This window comes from Cyanistes caeruleus, chromosome 1 (genome assembly GCF_971803275.1).
Source record: "Cyanistes caeruleus chromosome 1, bCyaCae1.hap1.1, whole genome shotgun sequence".
Lineage (NCBI taxonomy): Eukaryota > Metazoa > Chordata > Aves > Passeriformes > Paridae > Cyanistes > Cyanistes caeruleus.
This window is the reverse complement of record NC_141701.1, coordinates 18,272,881-18,291,035: the sequence shown is the minus strand read 5'-3', so window position 1 is coordinate 18,291,035 and position 18,155 is coordinate 18,272,881. Positions and strand designations below refer to the sequence as shown.

The 18,155-nt window shown below is 39.7% G+C and overlaps 1 long non-coding RNA gene across 1 annotated transcript; it reads right to left on the bottom strand.

The window, feature by feature from the left end:
- Window positions 1-13,166: 13,166 nt before the first annotated feature.
- On the bottom strand, window positions 13,167-17,133 carry LOC111924364 (uncharacterized). The gene is made up of 3 exons (XR_002861628.2): window positions 17,101-17,133; window positions 15,998-16,290; window positions 13,167-15,374 (listed from the first exon to the last, which is right to left on the bottom strand). It is a non-coding gene; the product is annotated as an uncharacterized LOC111924364 (long non-coding RNA).
- Window positions 17,134-18,155: the final 1,022 nt, after the last annotated feature.

Below are 18,155 nucleotides of genomic sequence, written 5' to 3'. Positions count from 1 at the left end.
AATGGGAAATTACTCAGAAGACCATAAAAATGAGCAAAGCAAAAAGAAAAAAATGGCAACTCTTTTGCATTATGGAAAAATATTTTCCACTGTGAGACTTCACAAAATAAAGAGGTATCTGTCTTTTTAGCTCATTCTTTCCTGAATTTCAGGTGTCTCTGCCAGAGTGTGGCAGAACTAAATGAATGTGCTTCCTGCTTGTCCCAAAGATCCTCGCTGCACTTGACAGTAGCAGTGTCACCAAAGATCTGTGTCAAAGGCTTGCTTCAGTAGTTCACCGAACACATAAGGATTTGGTGAAAAATAAGTATATTTTGGTAGTAAAACAGGCAGAGTCATTGAAGATCTCTGCAAGGCTGTATCAAATGAACCTACAGATTTCCTTCATGACCTTATAGACTGCATGCAGTTCATGAGTTTAGGGATTACAAATATACATACTTTTTTATGTATATTTTGGCCAAATAGCAGCTGGGCGTGGATTAAAGTGACCATTTATGTGTTTGGTCATCTCCACTTGTAGTCAGGGAAATTAAGAATTGCTTTCAGAAATATGCCTGCATTGTGCATGCACATTTCTGCACCAAAAACATCTGAAAATCTGGCCTGTGACCTCTTTACCAATATTTCTATTGGGAATGTGATGAAATTGTTCCTTCAGTAAACACCCAGTGATATTGTAAAGCTAAATGAATTCTTTTGGAAAGCACACTAAAATCCTTGGAAGGAGAGCATAATGTAAGTACAAAGTACACTTTTTATATAGACTGAGTTACATTCCTCTATTTTATGTGTACAGCTGAAACAGTTGTTTAATATCAGTCTTAATTATGAAAAGTCTGCAAAATGTTCAGTGTGCTGTATCGTATGATCATCACCGATGTAACAGCACTGGGTGCTTGAGGTCCCATGTGCTGAGTGCTTTCATAGGAAAAAATCCTCAAAAATGAAAACAGAACTGGAACACAGGTGACAACTTTATTTATAAATTGTGTACATCTGCTACAGTAGCCTTGGACCTTGCAATTATGTAGACTTTCTTCACAAGGAAGAGGAATGTGAAATGTGTTTGTTTGTTTGTTTGTTTAAATCAATTATTTATTCAAAAGGTACCAATTAGGAAAGTATCTGATGTAGGCCACAGGCCCTAAAGGAGCAGCCAGATAACTTCTCCTTGTAACTCCTGAAGCATACTATAATTGCAACAGCCACAGCATCACTTGAGCTTCATCTCTTTGGGCATTATCCATGGACTGGCATAGGAAATGAGCTGTGCTTTAGTGGGCTCCAGTGTCAGTGATTGTCTCCTCAAAGTAAAGCTGAAAATGGGAATGGGACTCGGAGCTATTAAGGGGAGAGGTGAGTTGGGGAGTCAGATTCCGTTGAACTTTTGCTGAACATTTCATCAATAGATGTGTGTATTTGGGTAACTAAATATTTCTTCACTGAAAGGAATGGCAGACATTTGAATAGGTTGCCCAGAGGAGTGGTGGAATCACCACCGCTAGAAGTGTTAAAAAGATGTGGATGTGGCACTTGGGGACACACTTTAGCATTGAACATCAGGGGTTAGCAGTTGGACCCAATGATCATATGGGTATTTTTCAACATGAAGAGCTCAATGATTCTATGATCCCTATAAGCCTGATTTTAAAAAATGCAGTATCAATTTCTCCATCTTTTTTGTATTTACTTAGGTTTGTATTTACTTAGCCTAAATATTGTTATCATGAGCTAAACAGGGTCGTAAAAACCAAACTCATTTCTTATCTACATTAAAGCACCATAAACTCATTTGACATGGCGTACTTTAAAAAATAAAAAAATAGAGAAAACCACCCATCTAGGAGCCAAGCTTTCTGTGTAGGACTCTGTTTGGCTTCAGTGCAGCTACCTGCCAGGCTGATTCCAGATTTCAAGCAGTCTAGTGAATTGTGACAGACTGGCGTCAGTCTTGTATTCCTATCTTATGAAACATTTCCAATGGAATATTTTAATTAAGATCAGCTTTGCTGGCATCAGAAAATGCATAACCTTCCCACAATCAAGTATCAGCTGGAGAAAGCAGTAAGCAGTTGACCACAGAGCTGTTTAACTTCAAACCAAGGTGGGAACCTGCTCTGGTTTGTCAAACAGTGTCTAGCTGCTGTCCTGCTCCTCAGGTTCAGCTTTCACTCCTCAGTAAGAAAAACAGTAATGTAGAAAACCACCCATGTATCTTTTCCACAAATATTCAACTCACGCCCTGGATTCAGATGGATTTTCTGATATAAAACAAGTAAATCTGTAATGGAATAGGGAATTAAAATTAATAAAAAACAGAGCTGTTCAAGAAATTCAGTGTCTGCACTGATTTGCTATTATTGTTTTCCCCATGGATTTCAGTCACTGAGCACAATGTCCATGTCATCAGCATTCACTGGATCCCTGCACAGGCTGGCTGAAGAAATCAGGTTATTTTAAAAAAAATATGCAGAATGTGGTCATTCAATTTTTTCAGCTTATAGATTTCAGGGTACTTAGAGTTCCTTTGAAATGGAGCATGGAGCAGTTGTCTGGGCAGATACAGTGGCCAATCACCACTTCTCCTGTTAATTTGCATATAATGAGTCTATTGTTCATAAGGGATTAGCATCCAGAGACTGCTGGCTGCTCAGGCTGCTCTTTGATGGATTACTTGGACCTGTCATGACTCTTTAAGGATCCCTGCTAAGAGGCAGAGTAAATTACCCTCTGCTGAGCACTGTGCTGCTGTGGCTAGGCTGTGGTTTATTTAAATCGAGTTCAGCCATTACCACACCACAAGGCAGCACATGCCGCAAGCGAAGAGAAGTTTTGTGCAGCTTGGGCAGTGGGGCTCCTGGGGCTCCTCAAGGCTTGACTCCTGCACAGATCCATAGGGGCTGGTCATGGTCATAGTCCAACGGCTTTGGGAGCCCTGAGGAAAGTCAGTGTCCTTGGCTGTCCTTTTCTTAGTGTCTGATCACAGCCTGTGAAGGATCAGCTAGGTGTCTGCAGCTTCCTAAGGAGACCACGGAGCAGTGGAGAGTAAAGGGATCTCCAAGAGCAGTAGGTGGACACATTTTGACTTCTCTCCTGGTGCAGTAATAGGAGATATCAAATGAAGCTAGCATGTGATGAGTCCAGGACAAAGGGTGCCAGCTCATTGCTCAGGGTGTGAGGGAACTGGGGAACTCCTTGCCACCAGAGACTAAGAATGTAGTTCCCATGACTTCACGGAGAAGCTGGATCTATTCTTTAAGAAAATAAATTTGAAGATACAGAGACAATGACTCTTCCTCAGAAAGGTTCCCAGCTATCAGATGCTGAAGACTGTGAGAATGTTTGAGCATGTAAAACTTGATCCTTGTGCTTCTCCTATGCTCTTCCTCAGCAATCTGCAAAATCTCTGTCTCTGTCTGATGGAGACGAGGCACTGGGCTGGACTTGGCATCCACCCAGAATGATTATTCCCCTGCTTGTCACAAATGTGCCACTTGCTCCCAACCACTTTCAAGCCACATGTTAGCCTACTGTTCACAGGCCTCACAGGTAATTCAGGTATTTATATGTGTTTTCCACATTACAAATTAAGAGAGAGATTTGCCAAGGTACATTAGTCACTTCCTAATACCAGTGTTGACGAGTTTCTGCCATTTAAGAAGTATTGGCTGATGCTTTTTGGAGAATCTTCTGTAGCAATAGATCTACTTCTCAAAGTTGAACTATAAAAGGAATTTAATACTAAGTCTACCAGTTTTCAAACTAATCAAAATACTCTGTTGGTACTGGCTTTGGGCTTCTCATACAGAGAAGCAGTTATATATGCAGTTTAACTATTCTAAAATGCCTGTGAAGAAATCTACATTAATCTGGAGTTACTGCTAAAAGGATAAAGTACTTTGAGGAGTAAAAAAATGTTACAGGAATGTTGCTATTATCTTAGAACCAAACATGAATCTAGGACATGTAAAGTTAAATTTAGACAAAGTAATCTTATACTTTGCAGATTAATCTAGGCAAATAAAGACAAGCAAATACATACTTAAGACAACTGAATGTTCCTAATAATCTTACTAAAACAAATCTTTAGCCCAAATTTGAAGAGAAAAAATGTGATTAAAGAAAAGTGAGTGTATCTATAAAATTTAATTTAAATTAATTTGTGACTATGTGAATTCTGACTGCAGAGAAGACCAAGGTAGTAGAAAGCTATATAATATTTTAGCTAGAGGTAGGATGAAACTTGCTGTCATCTTAACTCAGGGACTGAAAGCCTGAGGTGCCAGTGGCACACCCTGAGAGTCCCAGGATCCTGAAGAGGATCACACAAGTACATGGTGTTCTAGCTCTCTTGTAATCTAGCCTGAGGTTTAAAGCCAATTTGGGTATTGGCTACAGACTGCAGTAGTTACCTAACTCTGCATGGACTGATTCACCCACTCTGAGACTGCACCACTGGGACACAGCTGATCTCAGGGAACAGCAGCAGGAGGCTGCTGTGCAGAGCTGGTACTTAAGGATAGGCAGGAAGAATTCCAGAAATAACACAAATGCTGTCAGTGAGGTATATGGTTTTTATAAAGTTATTTTTAATAGAAATTCGCTTAAGCAGTGAACAGGATTTTTTACTAGGTTTTAAGTACTAAAATATTCTCTTTTGTACTTGTTCACAGCTTGACTATCTCTGTGGAGGCTGATTTCAAAGCTGTGACATTCTGAGACTGTGGATTTGAAATTGTTAACATATCATGATAAGAAACATCTTTAGAAGAGAAATTTTAAAACTGAAAGCTTTCAAAACAGACAGTAGCCTATATGCTATATATAAAACAATATGCGATATTCTTCGGATTGTGATAATATTATGCAAGCATTATTAGCGAGACCTTAATCCGAGTTTCCAGTACCTTAAGTAATAATTCCGAGCCAGGGATAACACTGAAATTTTTGATGAAAATTTTTCCTTAAATGGGAATATTTTGATCCAGCTCATCTGCTGGCACTGCCTCTGAGCCTCCAACTTCCCTAGTCCTAAATACCAAGCCATGCTTGCAGAGGCATCAGGCAGATGAAGAGGATGAGCGAGGCCTTGTGCCAAGTGTTTAACCTGCCCTTGCTGCTTCACCCCTCACACTGCTAGCTGTCCATCCATCTGCAAACATTGCTTCTTAAGCAAGTGTTTCTGAGTTTGTATTTCAGCTTCGGGTGTCTGGTCCTTTTGAGGCTGGAGCTTCTCCTTCACAAATGAATAAATGCTGCTCCCTGCTGGAAACTCGCGGTACGCTGCAGTCTGCTGACATTTCCCTACTGAAAAGAAGCTGGTGGAAAATGCAAATAGCTATTAAAAACCAGTCCTTCTGAGGGCAAACTCCCCAAGGATTAATGTTAGTGCAGTGCTGATGGATCTTTTAAGGTCCCTCCTGCGCTGCTCTTCTGCAGCTGGAGTCAGAGCCACAAGCACTGGGGCACCATGTCTACCATGGACTTGGCATCACAAGACAGGTATGAGAGAAGCCATGCAGACACCACCTGGCAGCTGCTCTTGTACCTCTGGTGAAATCCAAAATGCCTGCACAGCTCTAAAGGCAGATCTGTTCCTACTGACTTGATCCATAGGGAGCCACTTCACCTCGTGAACGGAGGAACTCTGCACTGCCTATCTTGTATCAAGCACTTAAGTGCAGAGAAGCAGGCCAAGAGGAAGTGTTTCTTCTGTCACTGATGGACCATGACAGAAATTATCATCCTGGTCCCCAAACTATTCAAAGCACACCCATCCATGTCTGTGGATGCCATGTGGTAGAATTCACTAAGAGGAGACCAGGCCATAGGAAGGTAACAGATTTGATTTACAAGAGCTAGCTTGACAAGCTTTCATTAACCATTTTATGCAGGTTAATTTAATAGAAAATATATTCATATGCTGTACTGGATTAGGCCATATTATGAACATCTCTCCCAACCCTCTTGACTAAACTTCAAATAAGGTGCTGGGAGCAGCAGTGTCTAGTTCCTCATGGGAAGGTCCAGTGTACTAAGACACTTTCAGAACCTAGAAAGACATCCTTATTACTCTGAATCTAAGAGCTCTCAGGTCTGGGAGATGTTGCATCCCATCACTCATAGTACTCTCATCTCACCTCATTGTTGCTTCTCTGCACAAGGGCTGTGGTGTCAGTGTGTTTGGATGTGTTCATGCCTACAAACTGAAGGACTGAAAAGACTGGGAGAATTCTTCTTGAGCAGATTCTGTGAAACAAAGTGTTAATTTAGCAGGGTGCACAGTGCAGCTGCAGTAAAGAAAATATGTCGTCAATATCAGCTAAGGATAAAGAAATTTGCAAAGGCAAATTTGAAACTATTGTGTATTCCTTGAAACTATTGTGTTTCAAGGAATAAGAAGCACATCAGAGTACAATACCACACTTGAACAGAAGGTGATCCCAGACCAACTTCAATCTAACTTTTATATCTTTAAAATTCCTTTCCACACCTACTTTGGTATAACATCCATGTGTTTTCAGTCTTCACCTCTAGCAATCATTGCCTCAGTCTTTGCCTCTACTCCTTCCTCAATTGTGGTTTCTGAATTATTGAGACATCTTTTATTTTTCACCATCAACGTACAATGATTCCTTTATAAATACTGTATTTACTAAGGCCTTAAGCCAGTACTTGGTGACGTTGGTGGGATTCAGTCCACTGATTTCAGAGGACTTTGGAACACACTTTCTCTGTGAATTAAAATACTAGTTTCATTCCTTAAACCTTTTCTTAAGTTCTGTAATATCAACATGGAAGCCAATATATTCCCAACTGCGAGCTTTGCCTTGTCAGTTCCCACAACAAAACCTGGAGAAGATGTACCCCATTGAAGGGAAGGCAGCCAAGGCAATATGAAAGAAAGCTGAGGTTCTGTTTTTCCAGTTTTGTGGGAAGCAAATTATAATTGTTAGTTTCAGGACAGGGTTACAGTTCCTGAGCTGTGTCTCAGTCCCTGGTTCCTCTGAGGTCAGTTTGGAAAGGATGAATCAGAGGTGAGATCCAATGATGCATTAAGAGGTTTCCCAGCAAAAACAGATTTAGAGGAACAAGCAAAACCAAATCTACTCAGTTAATGTTCTTTCCTGAAGCCCAAAGAAAAGCCTAGGACAAAAAATTAAAGAGAAGTAGGTGCATCATTGTGCTACTGTACCCTGAAATGACAAAACACTGGGACTGAGCATGTGGCACTCCTTTCTCTCTTTCACCTGAATCTTTCGGTTCTCTCTGAAACTTAGCTTTTCCCCTCAGCAACCCCTTCTGTGGGCATTCTCTGCCCTCTTCACTGGGCTGCCATAACTCACAGGTGCTGTTTGTCGTTCTCTCTCTTGTTCATGCCACTTCCATCATTTCTGTTCTCTTAACCATTGCCCAGTCAGTCCTGAGCTATCTAAGCTCTTTTCCCCTGCTATAGTATTCATCTTCTCATTCCTTGTGTAACTCCTGGTAGCTTCTTTTCCACATGAGACCAAAAATTCTCCAGAAGGTGGTATGAACCATATCCACAGATTATATTAGGCAGGTTTTACCTGCTCTTTAACACTAATTTTCCATTAGCGGGAGCAAAGTCTGTGGAATATATAAGATTTCTGCATCTGGAAAGCAATTTCTTAGGTATTTAATGTCTCTGGTTTTATTTGGGGTTTTGTCTTTAAGGCAACACCCCTCAGTGCAACATTTGAGCATTTTCCTTCTTAATGTGCAGCAGCATCTTTTTATTGGTAAACGATAAAGTGATTACTGATTGACTCAAACAGAATATAGACAAGACGGGTTTGCTTTTTCTTATTTTTTTTTCCACTTGTAATTTAATGAATATTTTTACAGAAGATTAATTACAGATATAATCCATTTTGAAAAGTACAACTTCAAGTAAAATGTTAAAACCTCATTGTTAAATAAAATTACTCAAAAAATCTTCAGGGAGAAATATATGTTTGGCTGATGATGATTGCTTTTAATATGACATCAATAACTCACTCCTTCCTGTTATAACACTGCTTCCTGTTTCATTTGTGGCAACTAAAACACATCAGAATGTAAAATAATGCAAAGAAAGTACAAGAACAGAGCTGCAGAGATTTTATTTTTTTTTAAAGAACAGCTGGGTGGTATGGAAATTGTGATGTTCCAGAACTAATGCTCACAGTAGGGAGAAGAGAAAGCTCACAAGCTTCAGTCAGTATTAAGCACTCAAGAAATGAGATTAGAGGTGGTGGTATAGGACAGTTCTGAATACTTCAATAAATCACTTTTATTGAGGTAAGATTGTTGCTCTTCTGTTTTAGTAGGATTTGAGACAAAAGGAAATCAGGTCTGTGCTGACAGCCATATTAATGCTTTTGGTATGTTTTGAGTCCCACCACTGAACATCTAGACTCCTACATTCAACATCAGAAATTATTTCTAAATGTTGTATTAACACTATTTATCTGTTCCAAATTAGAAGTTAAGCCTTGCTGTAGAAGTGGGTCATGGTGCCCATTAGAGAGGGCAAGATGATACTGATTGCTTTTCTGACCCTTCTTTTTCCCTTTGAAATGCAGCAGCTCCTGCCAAGCTCAGAAGAGGTGTGGGCTGTACATCTCACAGATGCTTTTGTAAATGCTTTGGCTTTAGATCCAGGGAACTGCTCTGTAGTAAAGAAGGGGTCCCAATAGGTGTCTGCAGCTACCTAATGGGGTGATCAGAGGGGATGCAGACAAGGGGACAGAGGTTCAAGTTCTCACAAGTTGAAACATAGTGTACTGTGGTTACATATGTAAGGAAAGCGTTCTTCATATGTGGTCCAGTGGTCAAACACTGGAAGCAGCTGGGAATGTCGATCTTCAGAACTGAGCTGGACATGATCCTGAGCAGCCAAATCTAACTTTGAAGTCAGAAATTCTTTCAGGAAGATCTTAGCCAAAATAACTTCAAGAGGTCCCTGCTAACACAAATTCTGTCATTTTATTATTATGTCATATATCCTATATAACCCAGGCATCCACTCTGAATACCTCTACCTGATCTGTCAGTCACAGGTAATAGTAAGGAAGAAAGAGATCAGATTGAAGTGATAAAGAACATCAAGAAGAAGGAAGCAACATATCAGACAACTTTGGTTCTGAAATACTTTTCATTGACTTCTTAGAAGAAATTGGGAATTCATTTCAGGATAAGACATTCTACAGCAGTGCAAACAGTGACCATGTAATCATGAATTATGGCAAAGGATGACTTCAAATATTGAGCTGTTTTCTCTCACAGTAGCATTGGTGAAGGGACAAATGAAAGATGTTGTGCTCCTGATGTGAAACATAGAGGATAATATAACCAAAGTAAAACCTCAAGATAAAGACCCTAAATTCTTGTGTGATATCTATTCATATTATTCAAACACAGAATACTACCTGTGTGTGTTGATGAAAGTATTTGATGAAATGAATTATTTTGGCTTGGATGATAGGAAAGACCAGGAAACCCCCTCTAACAGAAGGTTTGTAACACAACTGAGAATATCACTGAAAAGGGACTGGACATAACATCAGCAGAAGTATTGAAGAGATTCATCCTACATTTTTGAGAAGATTAGTAGAAAATCAAAGATGTTAGCTTTATTATTAAAGCAAGAAGTGATTTGTAAAACTGAAGATCAGCCTTCAGAAATGTCTGAGCACGTATGTGCATCATGTAAATTGTGAAATGCATTCTGTGGCATAATATAAGCGGTATGGAAAACTAAAAAGTTAGAAAAATTACACTGCTCACATGGGATATGCTTTTTTGCATGCTACTACATATTTCGCCTTCCTTTTTTCCCTTCTTTTATTTTTTCTTCCCTCACACTGCCAGGATCACTGTTTTCTTAATACATAATTAGGAAATTTCATTTTGTAGCACTTCAGAGATACTATTTTGCTGCATTCTTAATGTTCAAAGTGCAAGACTGCAATTCATTATGTCCCTGACTTCTTCCTAACTTTATACAAAGGCAAGAGTAATGAATGTAGATATAAGATTTAATCTTTCATGTCTATTAACACTTTATTGGCATGGGTTTTTTGCTCAATTCTGATACAGTGATTGTGCTGGGATTGGATAATTATCTAGGGACAAAATCCACAAAAACCCAAACTCCAGCAATCCAGTATGAGTTAAAGTAGTTAAATTGATTTAAATTAATAAGAGATGCTCTGACACCTATTTTCCTACTCACCACCATCACCTCCTTCTATCACACAGGTAATTAATTCCTTTTAGTAAGAGTTTGCATTTTTGGGTTTTTTTAGCAGTGTTTATCTTATGGCTTTCTGTGGTTCTTTGTATACTTGAATCTCACAAACAGTATAGCAGGGTTATAAAGGCTTTGCAATGAAATTGGCCAGTATGCCATTGTAAATAAGTAAAACTAATTCCCTGGACAAATAGATGTTGTATAGCATTAGATGCACTTGAGTGCAAAAAAAGAATTTGATTATGTTTCTCCCTCCTGCCTGTGAAAAACAGTTCCCTTAAGTCTTTTATCTAATATCATATGGCTTAAGTGCTGAGCCTCCTGGTAATTGCCTTGCAGGACTGTTCCTCATCTAAGAGACATCTGCAACCCGTGACTCACTAGCAGTCTACTGAGAATTCCTTTACACTAATTTCCATCCCTAGCTCCTAATTTGTCTCTCAGGCTACTCTAAGCAGTATCTTTCAACTTTTTATTTCTCCAAGGAAATTCATCAAATATACTCATGCACAAGGATAGGAACCAGCCTACTGCTCAGAGAAGGACATCTCAGAGGCCACTTTTGATGTCTCTTCACCATCCTTTGCTGAGAAATCACTGTTATTTGAAGCAGTACTTGGGCTGTTCTGTGGGTGTCAGCTTAGGTGTAGATGCAGCATGAGAGAAAGGGCCATAAGCAGGACAAGTCTCTTATAAAAAGTTGTTCACCATAAAAGATGTTCACCATAAGCCTCTGCCTCTCTGCACTTGCTTGGAAGAATGTAGCATAGTTTGAACTCTTGGTTTGAGACTGGAGCATCTCTTTGTCAAGTCAGAGGTTAATGCAAGGAGCTTCTGTTCATCCTTTCTGCATTTCACATTAGGCGCAGGGAGAAAACATGAAATTTGTGTTTGGCATTTGCAAGCTAATGCTTGTGCAGAAGAATGAGGGAGGTTGGAAGTTCTCTGCTACCTGTGGCTCCCATTCCTATTGCATTGCTTCAAGAGGTGCAGAAACTGCTAATCAATGAAGTGAACTGAGAAAAAATAAGCGATGTTATATATTAGTTATGCTTAACAAAATGAAAGGCATCTTCAAATCAAGTTCTGCATTTCCCAAGAAGTTGAGAAATAACTAATACGAAACTGCAGCAGAGGCAGTACAGAAGTCCTGTTTTTGTCAACAAAGATGTCTGTATTAAAAGCATTTTTTTCTGAGCTGACATTAGGCTAATTCCCTCCTGTCTATTCCTAATAGACTGAATGCTAGGAGTCAAAGCCACTTGACCTTGTAAAAATTGGATCACCCATTTAAAGTAAACAAAATCTAACAACGCAGAGTCTTTCTGATATAAGTAAATAAGGTTCTCATATAAGTAAATAAGTAGACTACCTGTTCCTACTACCTGTTCCATGGTGCTGCTTTACAGAAATACTGAGGCAGCCTTTTCTGTAACAATCATTTAACCTAAAAGAGTGCAAGATAGTTGGAGCACTCAATAGCAGCCTCTGCTTCTGCCTGTTCTCAGGGGTTTGAACAGAAGCAATTTGTTTTATGGGACATGGCATTTCTCTTGCCCTGCTCATGCAAAGAATTGGCCTTTTGTACAGCCCCTCTGTGCGTGCTCAGCGCCAGCAGATTGCCTTTCTTGGCACAGACGGGTGTTTCAGAGGGAATGTACACGTCTCTGTTTCGCCTGACAGACATTTTATTCATGTAGGGCTGATTTGCCTCATTAGCCACCAGTCCAAGAAAGTGTGATACATCAGAGTCCTGGCTCCAAGTTAACCTAGGGACACTGTTATCCAGAGACAGCTTCTTGGGAAATATCCTCTCTGCCCCTTTTCCTTGAGAACAAGGGGGGGATGCATGTTGTACTTCTCCCTGCTGAGGGAAGGCCTTACTCCACTCCTTGTGTGCAGTAGCTCATTTGGCTGATGCACAGGAGCTAAGGTGCACAGGCTGCTCCTTCCACAGCCTTGCTCTGTGAGGCAGGGTTATAAAGGGATGGAAAACAGTAGTGTTGAGAATTGAAACAAAGTGTTTATGGGACATGACCAACATGAGATGACCCCATGGCTCTGATATAGGCCAATAAGGCATGCTAAGGCTTCAAAGAAGAGTAATTACAATCAATTACTTTATCTAAGGTCACAAGAGACTGTAATTAGCTCACTGATCTCCTGTATTATACAGCACACAGGCCATCTATAATGATTATAATAATTATTATAGTTGTTAATGCTATTATTTCAGAAAAAGCATCCATCTTCATTTCAAAACTTCCAGGGCTGCAAAAGCCTTGGTATTCACTTGGTACTTACTCCAGCTTGCTTAATTACCAGTGCCAGTCAGGATGTAAATTTATCTGCTAAATGTGGTAACCCTCTACTATCAATTTCTGGTCTGCAGTAAGTATTGATAGACCTGGGCAAGAACATCTTGTATGTTTGTGTATGTCTACCTGTGGTTAAACAATGCAGAGGAAAGGTCTTCACTCTGTCATGACAAAGGGCTTGAATTGATAGAGCTCTGCTGATAAGGTTCTGCTCTACTGGTGCTGCTTGAAAATGCCAGGTCACGACCCTCCTTTTGTCCTTTGCTTGGTAAAGGCCAGTGTATCATTTTCTGTTGAATTGCAGTTAACAGTATACCCTGCTTTCCTAGTTCTGTACAGGATAACACAGAGATCCTCTCTGCATCTTTGTCCATGGGGGTATACAGTTACACTGGAAAAGAACTTAGAGGCAAAAGGCATTAATTAACGTACCTATAAATTTCCCAGGAGGGACTACCATAAGAAACCTGGTCTTCTAAGTGCCTTTGTTTCAGATTTTTCAGATTTTGTTTTAATATCTACTTTCTTCCTGGTTGCACTGATATAATTTTCACGGGTAATTACTATAGGAAAATAGACTTTCTCTCTGTACAAGTTTTATTAACAAATCAAATATTCCATCAGAATGGGAAATGCACATAAAAAAAATAAGTTCTTTATATTACAATTACATTCACAACCAAGAATTGTTACTAAAATAATCTGGAAGCCCAGAATTGTTAGAACAGTGAATATGATCAAAGCACAGAATCTTTAAAAAAAAAAATAAAATTTTAAAAATGCTTGTTCTAGTGATACACAGAGACTTTGCAGAAGGCCCCTTCCACACAGGGAAATGAGGCTCCTTCACTTGCTCTATATGTATATGTTCAAATGTACATTTCTGTTAGCATCTTTCCTTCCATACACTTTGATCCTATTAACCAATCTACCCAATCTAATTTTTCTGGGCTGGAGGGCGGGGGACAGATAAATGCTATATCCAGTGAATATTAGCAATTGAATGGGAGGCAGACACCTCTAAGTTCTCCAGCTGAGAGAACAGCACAGTGACAGCTCACACCTTATTAGACACCAGACAATACAAAGAAGCAGAATCAGCAACGACATCTTTGGGAAAGCTTCAATTAACGATGGGACATAAATCTGCTGGAAGCAGCACTTGCTCCATCCTGGTGCTCCGGGGGTTGCTTAGCACAGCTCATCTCTCGGGGCTTTGCTGGAGGGGCAGCAAACACAGAGTGTTCCCACTGCAGTGGAGATGTCTCCTACAAGTTTGGTCTCTATATCAGTAAGATCAATTGCACTTGTAACTTCAAATTTCATTAGTGCTGTATCTGTTTTTACAGCTATGAAAAAAATACTTTTTCCTTTTGGTGAATTTTACAGACTGTGGGCCACAGCTGTTGGCAAAGCTCTCATTGATTCACGGCCAGACAAGAAACCTCATCACATGTTGTAGTTATTACAAGCTGTTTGCATTTTTAACTCATGGGAACAATTCAGTTGAAGGATATTTTTTATTATTATTTACAGATTTTTTAAAAATTGTAAGTCAAGAAAACACATATTAATATGGAAGTGTCTGAACATCTCCTCTGGCAAAGAGGAAGAAAAAAAAAATTGCAGAGGAGAGGGAGATTTTAACATGTAGTCACCTCCTGCACTGTAAAAAGTAAATAACAAAGTGGATGACATCATTTATGACCTAAACAAGTGGCAAAATAATGAAATGCCTTTGCTGATAGGAAGAACTGAGACCTCAGATATCTGACTCTGTTAATTTAAAAGTTGCTATCTTCAGCTGAAAAAAATGTTAAAATGCCCAGCGTCCACGTTTTATTTCTGGTGCTCATGAATCAAACCCACACAAAAATGAGGTGATCAGAATGCACCAGATAGATGGAGAACTGAGATGGGGATGCTTAAGTGTCGTGATGAGAAGTAAAATTGTCAAAGATTGCAGTTCAGTAGTTTTATAAGAACTACAGACAGGGAGAAATCCTCAAAATAGTAAGATTTAATTTTCACACAAAAGGCTCCAGCTTCTCATTTAATATGTTTTAATTTCAAACTGACATAAGCTAGGATAAATATTCTGGTTTTGTTGGGGGGAGGTAAAAACCTGAAACTCCTACTAAAATAAAGCATCTTGTAGTGTGGATTGGGTCAAGGACAAATACCTTTCTTCTTCAGGAGACATCCGTCTTGAAACAGTGTTTTCCTTTTCATCAGTCTAGAGGCAGAGATCTCTGACCCAGCCAGAAAGTGCTACAAGTTGTAATTGCAGAAGGTCTGAGCTCCGCCATATGTGGTGGCTCTAATGTTCGGTGCTCTGGTTTTATTGCAGCCAACTGCTCAGCCTGGAGAACAGAAGGCTCAGGGAGATCTTACCAAAGTGTATAAAAACCTGAGCTGGGGCTGGGGGAAAAAAGACAAAGCCAGAGACTTCTTGGTGTTGTGCACTGACAGGGCAAGAGGCAATAAATTCTGGACTACAGAAAATTCTGATAATTATCATAAAGTCTTTTTTTTTTATTGTGCAGGTGGTCAAACACTGCAAAATGCTTCCCAGAGAGGCTGTGGAGTCTCCTTCAATGAAGATATTCAAAAGTCAACTGGATGAGCTATGGGCAATCTTGTCTCCCTGACTTCGCTTGAGCAGGGGCTGGATCAGATGAGCTCAGTGATGTCCACCAGCCTCTACCACAATTCTGTGATGGCTTCTTCTCTACCAGCACTTTTTATGAAATTCTGAAAACAGCCTAACACACTGAGTGCCATCTAGTGATCAGCTGAAAGGGAACAAATAGTCTTTGAGACACGTTTCTGAACAAAAAAAAAAAAATTTTAACTTCTAGGCAATGTCTGTTTTGTCAAATAATTTATCTGCCAGCTTGAGAAATAAGATCAGACTATGCCTACACTTCCCATATGTTTCTTTTGCTGCAGATCACTTGGCACCAAAGTTTTCTGAATATCCAAATCTGACTTTTAGATTATTAATTTGAAACACTTGGGTTAAAAACATATGAATCCCAAACTTTTCTGCAGGGCATATAGACAATTTTCCCACTGCCAGGACTATAAAGATAAATTAGCTTCATTGCAGAAGAACAGAAGACATTCTGACCGTTTTCTAGAGGTTAGTTTAATTAGCTAATAAACAAATGGAATACACTTATTTCATTGCGATAGCAGAAATGCATTATCTCAAACAATAAGCCAGGCATTTGCATGCAGCTCATGACAGCAAAGAGACAGTGAGTAATACAAGAGAGATAAATTTAACAGGAGAGGAGATGCTCAGCAAGGAGAGGAGTGAGGATACAAGCAGAGCTGGCGGAGCAGTGAGGACAACTGCCGTGATGATTAAGGACATGAGGACACAGAGGCAATTGCACTCCACTCAAGCTACCTTTGTCCAGACCTGGATGAAGCACACAGGAGACACTTCCACTCCACGAACCACAGAGCTGTGTAATATGCTGAGAGGCACAGCACAGTGTTCAGGCACTGTGCCCTCCTACAGCAGCTCTGTGCTGCCTGGGAGCAGAGCTGGCTGCGTCCAGTCACCTCAAAAGCCTGCACAGCTCAAGCCAGGGTCTGTCTGTCCCCAGGAACACAGGTGTGCCCCAAGAGGCAAGCTCCCAGGAGCATCTGTTTCTCCCCAAGATGCTCATGAGTCTCTAACTAGTTCTGAAACTAGTTCTGAAACAAGATGAGAAAAGGAAATACATTGTAAAGTAAATGGGTCATATAAAATGGAAATAAGTGATAAAAATTATGCTAACAATCATCAAATAGTCTTCTGCTGGGCCTGCCATTGGTTTATAAGGGGGCTGGAGCACAAGGCAGTGAGGGACTGCAAGGCTGGGAGAGGTGGGGAATAGTGAAAGTATAAAAATGTAGAAAAACAAAATCCCTGTTTTGTACATCACAAGATGGCTGGATTTGTTTAGTGGTTCATGAAGACATAACCTAAGGTTTTCAGGTGATTTGTGCCCTTAGGGAAACCTGAAGAATATAGAGTGTTCCCAAATTAAATGCAAAATCAGCTTTTATTCTGAAAAACAACAGAATGATGTGAGAGAGAATTTAAGGTCTGTCCAAAGCAACTAAATTTTAAAAAGGCACTAAACCTAATTGATCTTATACAGGGTAATGTAAAAAACTCCTGGCATCTGACTACCCCTCCCATTAAAACAGACAAGAGATAGGCACTGTCGAAAACACTGGATGTAACTAGAGGACATATTTTATGAAAATGAGTCATTGCTTTCAAAATCAGGACCTTTTATTACTGCTGATAAATTGGCTTACTGGTATAAAGAATGACTAATCTGAAAGGGCTTGCCTTTGAATTTTGGTTCTTTTTTTTTATTCCCAGTCTTGATTAGCCTCCTGTATTACAACAGCATCAATCAAGCTGGCTACAATCAATTCAATATGAATTGTGAAATCTATTTCCACAATAATTATTGACTGTAGCTATTAACATTATGAAATCCATATTCCTACCTGCTTGCTGACAAGACCTTCACCTCCCTTCCAAGACCTTCACCTCCCTTCCATTTTCTTCTTTTTAGTTCCACATACTTTCCCTGACAAAAGAAAATAAAAATTAAAACCACTTTTCTTATTTTTCCCCCTTCTGTTTGCTGAGGCAAAATAGTAAGATGCATGGGTAACTGTAAGGTAAGATACCTTATTTCAAAGAGGAACTAAACCAAATATTGTCCTATATAAATGACAGTAAACACCAAGTGATCCTGTGTGAACATAGAAATTAACTTAGGGTTCCCACAAGAGCTCAAGGTAAAGAAAGATGGTATTTATGTGACAAATCCACCTCCTGTGGTGTTTGGATACAGACCTCCTTACTTGCAATGCATTGGTTCATCCTGTAGTGACTGTAGTTATGTATGTAAGCTTATTGTTACAGGTCCTGGAACTTCTAATAGGATGTGGGATAAGTTCAGTGAGGGATTCTTAAATAGTGTACAAATTTTCCATGTCTGTCTTCCATGGCCTGCATTCTAGCCTTCACCTTGAAAAAAAAAGCCACTATAACTGGCTCTGTTTACTGTAGTTAAGACCGTGATTTTAAACCACAGACTTGAGCTATTACTGCTGTGTAGTGGAGCTTCCCCAGGAGCTGTTTATCTCTCCAATTCACAACTACTTTCCTTTCATCTTTCTCTGTGCAGGAGTAGTAACTTTTTACTGGCCTGAAATTTTATCTCAGGCTACCTCAGCCATCCAGCTGAAAGGCAGGCTTAATCCCATCTGAATTGAAGGGGAGGTATAAAAGAATTGCCTTTTTATTCCTATGCACTGGACACAGAACCAGATAGTAGGTACGACAGTCAGAGAGGAGGAATTAGTTCTTTGTTGGGCCACAGAGTCCACACACAGCATGACCATAGACAGATAAGATTTGGGCTCTCAGATGACAATGCATAAATGAGATCTCCATGTATATTTAAATGATTGTTTAAGGCTCTCTGTGAGAACAAGTATTGCATTTCCAAGGTTTGCACGTGCACTCTTGGAGCTGCAGCAGTGCCACGTGT